Genomic DNA, 7,515 nt, shown 5'->3' on the forward strand with positions numbered 1-7,515 from the left:
AAATTGGAAGCTGAACAACATATTGCTCAATGATCAATGAGTCATTGATGAAATAAAAGAGGAAATTAAAAAGGTTCCTGGAAGTTAATGAAAATGAAAACACAACCTACTGAAACATATGGGACACAACAAAGGCAGTCCTAAGTGGAAAGTTTATAACTGTAAGTGCATATATTAAAAGGTCAGAAAGATCTCAAATCAATGATCTAATGCTACAGCTTAAACTCCTAGAAAAACAAGAACAAAGCAAATCCTAAAACAAGCAGAAGGAGAGAAATAATTAAAATAAGGGCTGAAATCAATGAAATAGAAACAAAAAGACCATACAAAGACTCAATGAAACAAAAAGCTCATTCTTTGAAACAATCAATAAGACTGACAGAACCTTGGCAAACATGACTAAAATGAGGAGAGAAAAAACCCAAATCAGTAAAATAAGAAATGCAAAAGTGGAGATAGCAACAAACACCGTGGAAATTCAGGAAATCATCAGAGATTACTTTGAGAGCCTATATCGGAATAAATTTGAAAATAATAAAAAAACGACAGATTTATAGATACTTACAACCATCCAAAATTGAACCAAGAGGATATTAATCACCTGAGTAGATTTATAACACAAAATGAAATTGAAGCAGCAATTAAGAGTCTCCCAAAAAAGAAAAGTTCAGGACCTGATGGATTCACTGCTGAATTCTATTAGATGTTTAAAGAAGAACTAATACCAACCCTCCTTAAAGTATTCCATGAAATAGAAAGAGAGAGAACACTGGCTAACTCTTTTCATGAAGCCAGTATTACTCTCATCCCAAAACCAAACAAAGATATCTCCAAAAAGGAGAACTATAGGCCAATTTCCTTAATGAATATTGATGCAGAAATCCTCAATAAAATAATGGCAAACCAAATCCCATAACACATCAGAAATATCATCTACCATGACCAAGTCGACTTCATCAAAGGGATGCAGGGGTGGTTCAACATACACAAATCTATAAATGCAATACAGCACATTAATAGAAGCAAAGACAAAAACCACTTGATCATCTCAATAGATGAAGAAAAAGCCTTTGACAACATACAACACCACTTCATGATAAAAGCTCTCAGAAAACTAGGAATAGAAGAAAGGTACCTCAAAATTGTAAATACTATATATGACAAAACTACAGCCGACATCATACTTCATGGTGAAAAACTGAAACCACTTCACCTAAAATCAGGAATGAAGCAAGGGTGCCCACTATCCCCACTCCTATTCAACACAGTCCTGGAATTAATAGCCAGAGCAATTAGGCAAGAAGAAGAAATAAAAGGAATACAAATAGGTAAAGAAAGGGTCAAAATATCCCTATTTGCAGATGACATGATCCTATACCTTAAAGACCCAAAAAACTCTACTCAAAAGCTCCTAGACACCATCAATAGCTACAGCAAGGTAGCAGGATATAAAATCCCAGATGGATTGGGAAGACACGGACAAGGTGAGCTAAGTGGTATCATGGTACTCCCACAGATAACCCTGGGCCAGATCAGCATAGCCCCCTGGACAGACTGACCCCCACTCAGGGAAAAAAGAGAAACTGAATAATAAGCAATAAGAACAATAAAGACACATATTACACTTATCCCAAAACCAGGCAAAGACACCTCCAAAAAGGAGAACTATGGGCCAATCTCCTTAATGAACATTGATGCAAAAATCCTCAACAAAATAATGGCAAACCAAATTCAACAACACATCAAAAAGATTATTCACCATGACCAAGTAGGCTTCATCCCAGGAATGCAGGGGTGGTTCAACATATGAAAATCAATAAACATAATAAACCATATTAACAGAAGCAAAGACAAAAACCACTTGATCATCACAATAGATGCAGAAAAAGCCTTTGATAAGATCCAACACCATTTCATGATAAAAGCGCTAAGGAAACTAGGAATAGAAGGAAAGTACCTCAACGTTATAAAAGCTATATATGACAAACCTACAGCCAGCATTATACTTAATGGAGAAAAACTGAAACCGTTCCCTCTAAAATCAGGAACTAGACAAGGTTGCCCACTATCTCCACTCCTATTCAACATAGTACTAGAATTCCTAGCCAGAGCAATTAGGCAAGAAGAAGGAATAAAAGGAATACAAATAGGTAAAGAAACTGTCAAAATATCCCTGTTTGCAGACGATATGATCCTATACCTTAAAGACCCAAAAAAACTCTACCCAAAAACTCCCAGACAACATAAACATAAACAGCTATAGCAAAGTGGCAGGATACAGAATCAACTTACAGAAATCATTAGCTTTTCTATACACCAACAACGAATAAACTGAGAAGGAATATATGGAAACAATTCCATTCACAATAGTCTCAAAAAAAATCAAATACCTAGTAGTAAACTTAACAAAAGATGTGAACTACCTCTGCAAGGAGAACTACAAACCCCTGAAGAAAGATACCAAGGAAGACTACAGAAGATGGATGCTCATGGATTGGTATAATCAACATAGTAAAAATGGCTATACTCCCAAAAGCAATCTACATGTTTAAAGCAATTCCCATCAAAATCCCAATAACTTTCATCACAGAGATTGAAAAATGCACCCTAAAGTTCATTTGGAAACACAAGGGACCACGAATAGCCAAGGCATTACTCAGCAAAAAGAGCAATTCTGGAGGTATCACAACGCCCAACTTCAAACTCTATTACAAAGCAATAGCAATAAAAACAGCATGGTACTGGCACAAAAAGAGACATGAAGACCAGTGGAACAGAATAGAGGACCCAGATGTGAATCCACACAGCTATTCCCACCTCTTTGTGACTAAGGTGCCAAAAATATACGATGAAGAAAAGACAGACTCTTCAACAAATGTTGCTGGGGAAAGTGGTTATCCGTCTGCAAGAAACTGAAACTAAATCCATGTCTATCACTCTGTACTAGTATCAACTCAAAATGGATCAAGGACCTTAATATCAGACCCAAAACTCTGAAATTAGTACAGGAAAGAGCAGGAAACACTGGAAGTAATAGGTATAGGCAAGGACTTCCTCAATAGAACCTCAGCAACTCGGCAACTAAAAGAAACAATGGACAAATGGCCCTTCATAAAATTAAAAAGCTTCTGGATAACAAAAGAAATGTTCTCTAAACTGAAGAGACCACCCACAGAGTTGGAGAAAATATTTGCCAGCTGTACAGCAGACAAAGGACTGATATCCAGGATATACAGGGAGCTCAAAAAACTAAACTCTCCCCAAATCAATGAACCAAAACATGAAAGCATTTGATGTCCCCACTGCAGAGGAACTAATACAGAATTATTAAAGCAATAGAGCTCTACATTAGAAGGGGATCAGGAACCAGTGTAAGATCACTTAGAAATGAATCAACTTGGGTTGTAACACATTTGTACATGACAGCAATGCTAGAAATCTCTCTGTACAGCTATCCTTAACTCAACTAGCAAAAATTCTTTGTCTTCTTCATTATGCTTATGTCTTCTCTTCAACAAAATTAAAGATATGGACAGAACAGGTTCTGCCTGGAAGTGGAGGGGAGGGAAAGGGGGGAGGAGAGGGTGAGGCTGGGGGTGGGGGGAAAAATGGCTCAAACGATTTACGCACATGTGAATAAATGAATAATAAAAATAAATAAATAATAAATGTATAACTAAAGTTTATAATGATGAGACCAAAATATTTAATGTTGGAAAAGGAAAATAGGCAGTTTAGATGGTTGAAAGAAGAGAAGTAAAACTAATCCTCATTTCTAGAAGTTTCCATGTTGTCTACTAATTCAGAACTAAGTAGGTAATTGCAAGTAGGCTTGATGTTGGAAAGTATCTTCTAGAATGTGGTAAAACTAGATGGAAAGACACCACGTGAAAGGATTGAAGAACCTGAGTATGGGCAGAAGAGAATATTGTTCCCCGATATCCCCAATACTACCCAACCCCAACCCAAAGGGGAGTCTGTGCCTATAGGTCAAGAGATAACTGGACCTCTAACTTTTCTGCAACATCACCTTGAGTTAGGGTGGACCAAACAGGATGGGTATGACAATAATAAAGAATAGTTTCTGGAGGAAAGAACATTTATACCAGAGAAAGGGAAGCAGGGCGTGCTGCCTGGACAGTTGACTTTCTCTTTTGAAGTCATTTGCTTCACTCACTTTCAGACCTTCATGACGGAGCCTTACTGCAGATGATAGAGCCTGGTGGGAATGAGCCTCCTGGCCCTTCCTGTGGGAGGAGTTAATGGGAAGAATGAGTATATGACACTGACCACGCCTAGGTGGTATGGGTGCATTACAGACTAGAGGCTAGCCTGCTCACTTTGCAAAAATGACATAAAGCACACATTAATCATCGCAGGAATTTTTCAAGGAATTTTGCCATAAAAACATTGGCAAATATTCTATCTTTCTTGTGAAAATGGGGGTTAATGTAAGAGTCCCTACCCATTTTTAAGAAATTGTAGTGGACTGTGGCGTAGAATCCGCTGGGACAATTCCAGACATTCCTGAAACTTATCTGAGTAAGATTAGCTTCCAGGCACATTGCTACTCTTATCTACTTTCACGGTCCGTGTTCTTCCTCTGTGTAAGAGATTATGGTGACTGTGGGCCAGTCTGCAAGTATGTCAAGGCAGAGAAGGCTCAAAAACACATGCCCAAGGTAAAACTTGAGGCATTACCTTCAACAGAAAGCCATTAACCTCCACACAAAGGAAAAATGTCACAGTTGTAAGATTAGGAAATGAATGCAGGCACAATCAAGAGTCATATAATAATTTCTTATTTCACACAAACATATCTTTTCCATTAATTATATCGCAATTCAAAATATAGTTTGACATTGTGTCTGCAATTGTTTTTATAATCAAGAACTTAATTAAGCTTCATATTTCTGAGGGAGAGGAGAATAATTCAAGCACTGAATTCCAGGGGAAAACAAATTTCTCAAGGAAAGGTAGAGGGAAGTATATCTGGAAAACAGGCAATTGTCATTTGTTCTCCATTAATCCTTTTTTTTTTTTTTGCAGTACTGGGGTTTGAACTCAGGGCCTCACACTTGCGAGGCAAGCACTCTACCACTTGAGCCATTCCGCCAGCCCTGTCATTTGTTCTCAAAAACATGTGCACACACAAGCACATGCCAACAACGTTTTTCTACACAACCTATCTACACAACATTTTTCCCTTTCATTGGGCTTCATACTTTTCCCTCAGCTGGAAGAGAGACAAACTTTTAGGGACTGAGTGGTCTCTAGATTTCATGATGCTTATTTATTAGGGTTGCTTTCTTCCTTATACTGCCAGGATTGATTATGTGTGTGGCTGACTAGGTAGGAGCTTGGGTGGCTCACAAGATATTCCTACCTGTACTTAATAATTAAAGGGCTATGAAACAACAATATCTTCCTCATGTTCCTCATATCATGGGGAACAAAAGATAAAACAAAACTCCTTCTGGTCACTCAGTAGGAATTAAGATATAGATGCAGAGCATGGTACAGCATGTCTGTAGTCCCAACAATCCAGCGATTGAGGAAGGAGGATCAAGAATTCCAGGCCAGCCATGCCAATGAATGAATGAATAAATAAATAAATAGAATCAACATATAAAAAGTCACCAATTTCAGAGCTAGAAAGTCCTGGAGAGATCACCTGGTCAAATTCTGTCATTGTTCAAATGAGAGTCTGATCCATAGAGCAAGGGGACTGGTCCACATTTTTTTTTCAGTTAGTACATCATTGCCTTGTGTCAGCAAGTGAAGAACAGGATCAGGAGGACAGGTGTTCCTGTGACAGACATTTACAGAGATATTCACAGGCTGACCCAAAGGAAAAATGATCCTTCCTCTCACTCATCATCTTACCATCAAGATAGTACCAATGAATGCATCTATAGTATAAAAAATTAGTATAGTCTACCCATTATTAGTGTGTATATCTACTTAATCCTTTTTAATGACTCTTTTTAGTCATCCATACTCTGGGTATGACATGATTTTGTAGGGAAAGAAAAAATAATTTTCCCCCTTTTAAGTTCTTAAGGGGAGGGACTCCTCCGTGACAAAAGACAGACTAACAAGAGAAAACAATGAGAAACTTATTAATATGTATACTTCATGTGTGCAGGGGAGCTATGCAAAGGGGTGAGTAGATCTCAAAGTGGCTTATAATTCAGAAATAAATTCATCTTAAATTAAACACAAGAAAGAAGGAAGGGTATAATCAAGGTTAGTTTATGGGAGGTGACCAAGAAATGCACCAAAAATAAAGGGCAGGTTGCTATAGAGATTTAAGTCAACACTTTCTCCATTAGGAAAAATTTCTAAGTGATTCATTATTACTTTTTCTTGAGAATGTTTTTAGAGTCTTTCTTAGTTTTTGACTTCTTTGTACTTCCTAGTTCACTCATTTCTTCTAGTTGTAACTAGATTTTTATTGTAGTGTGTGCACATGTAACAGGTGTAAGCAAAAATTCCTGAAGTGAGAGAGATAGGCAGTTCATAAAATTCTTCTACTTCCAGATATTAATAGTTTCAAACAGTGATGGGCACTAGAAGTTGGTGCCTTTCCCCCTCAGCTTTACTAAGGTGTAACTGACAAAAACAAGTGCATATATTTACACTATAAAAAGTGATGTTTTGATCATGTTGTAAAATGATTAAACCAAGCTGATGAAAATATTCATCAGCTCACATACTTACCATTTTTGTGTGATGAGAACATTTAAGAGTCTCGATAATTTTCAAGTATATATTATTATCAGCTATAGTCACCATGCCATGCAATAGACCTCCAGAACTGATTCACCATGTCAAATTGAAACTTTGTACTATGACCAGTTTCTGCCTGTTCATACCCACCACCCTGCCCCTCTCTCAGTAACAACTCTCCTATTTTCTACTTTTATGAGTTCAGTGGTTAAAGACTGTATATATTAAGTACAATTAGGCAGCATTTTTCTCTCTGTGTCTGACTTATCTCACTTAGTATGGGCATTTTGACAATATTAATTCTCTTTATTCTTTTTTTGGCAGTAGTTAGGGGTTGAACTCAGGGCCTCATGCTTGCTAGGCAGGTGCTCTACCACTTGAGCCATGCCACCAGCCTTTTTTGCTTTAGTTATATTTGAGGTAGGGTATCACTTTATGCCTTGGCTGGCCTGGATTATGATTCTCCTATTTGTGCTTCTCTACATATCTGGTATGACAGGTGTGTACCAGTGTACTCAATCATTGGTTGAGATGGAGCATCATGAAATTTTTTGCTGGGACTGACCTTGACCTGTGATCCTCCCAATTTCCTCTTCCTGAGTAGGTAGGATTACAGACTTGAGCCATAGAACTCAGCCTCCTGTTTAATCAGTTTTATAGATTTTCATTGAAAAATCTTTCATGTCTTTGGTTGAATTTATTCCAAATATTTTATTTTGTGATGCTATTGTGATTGGGTTGTCATATTGGTTACTTTTTTGGACAATTTCTCCTTAATGTACA

Source organism: Castor canadensis, chromosome 14 (genome assembly GCF_047511655.1).
Source record: "Castor canadensis chromosome 14, mCasCan1.hap1v2, whole genome shotgun sequence".
Lineage (NCBI taxonomy): Eukaryota > Metazoa > Chordata > Mammalia > Rodentia > Castoridae > Castor > Castor canadensis.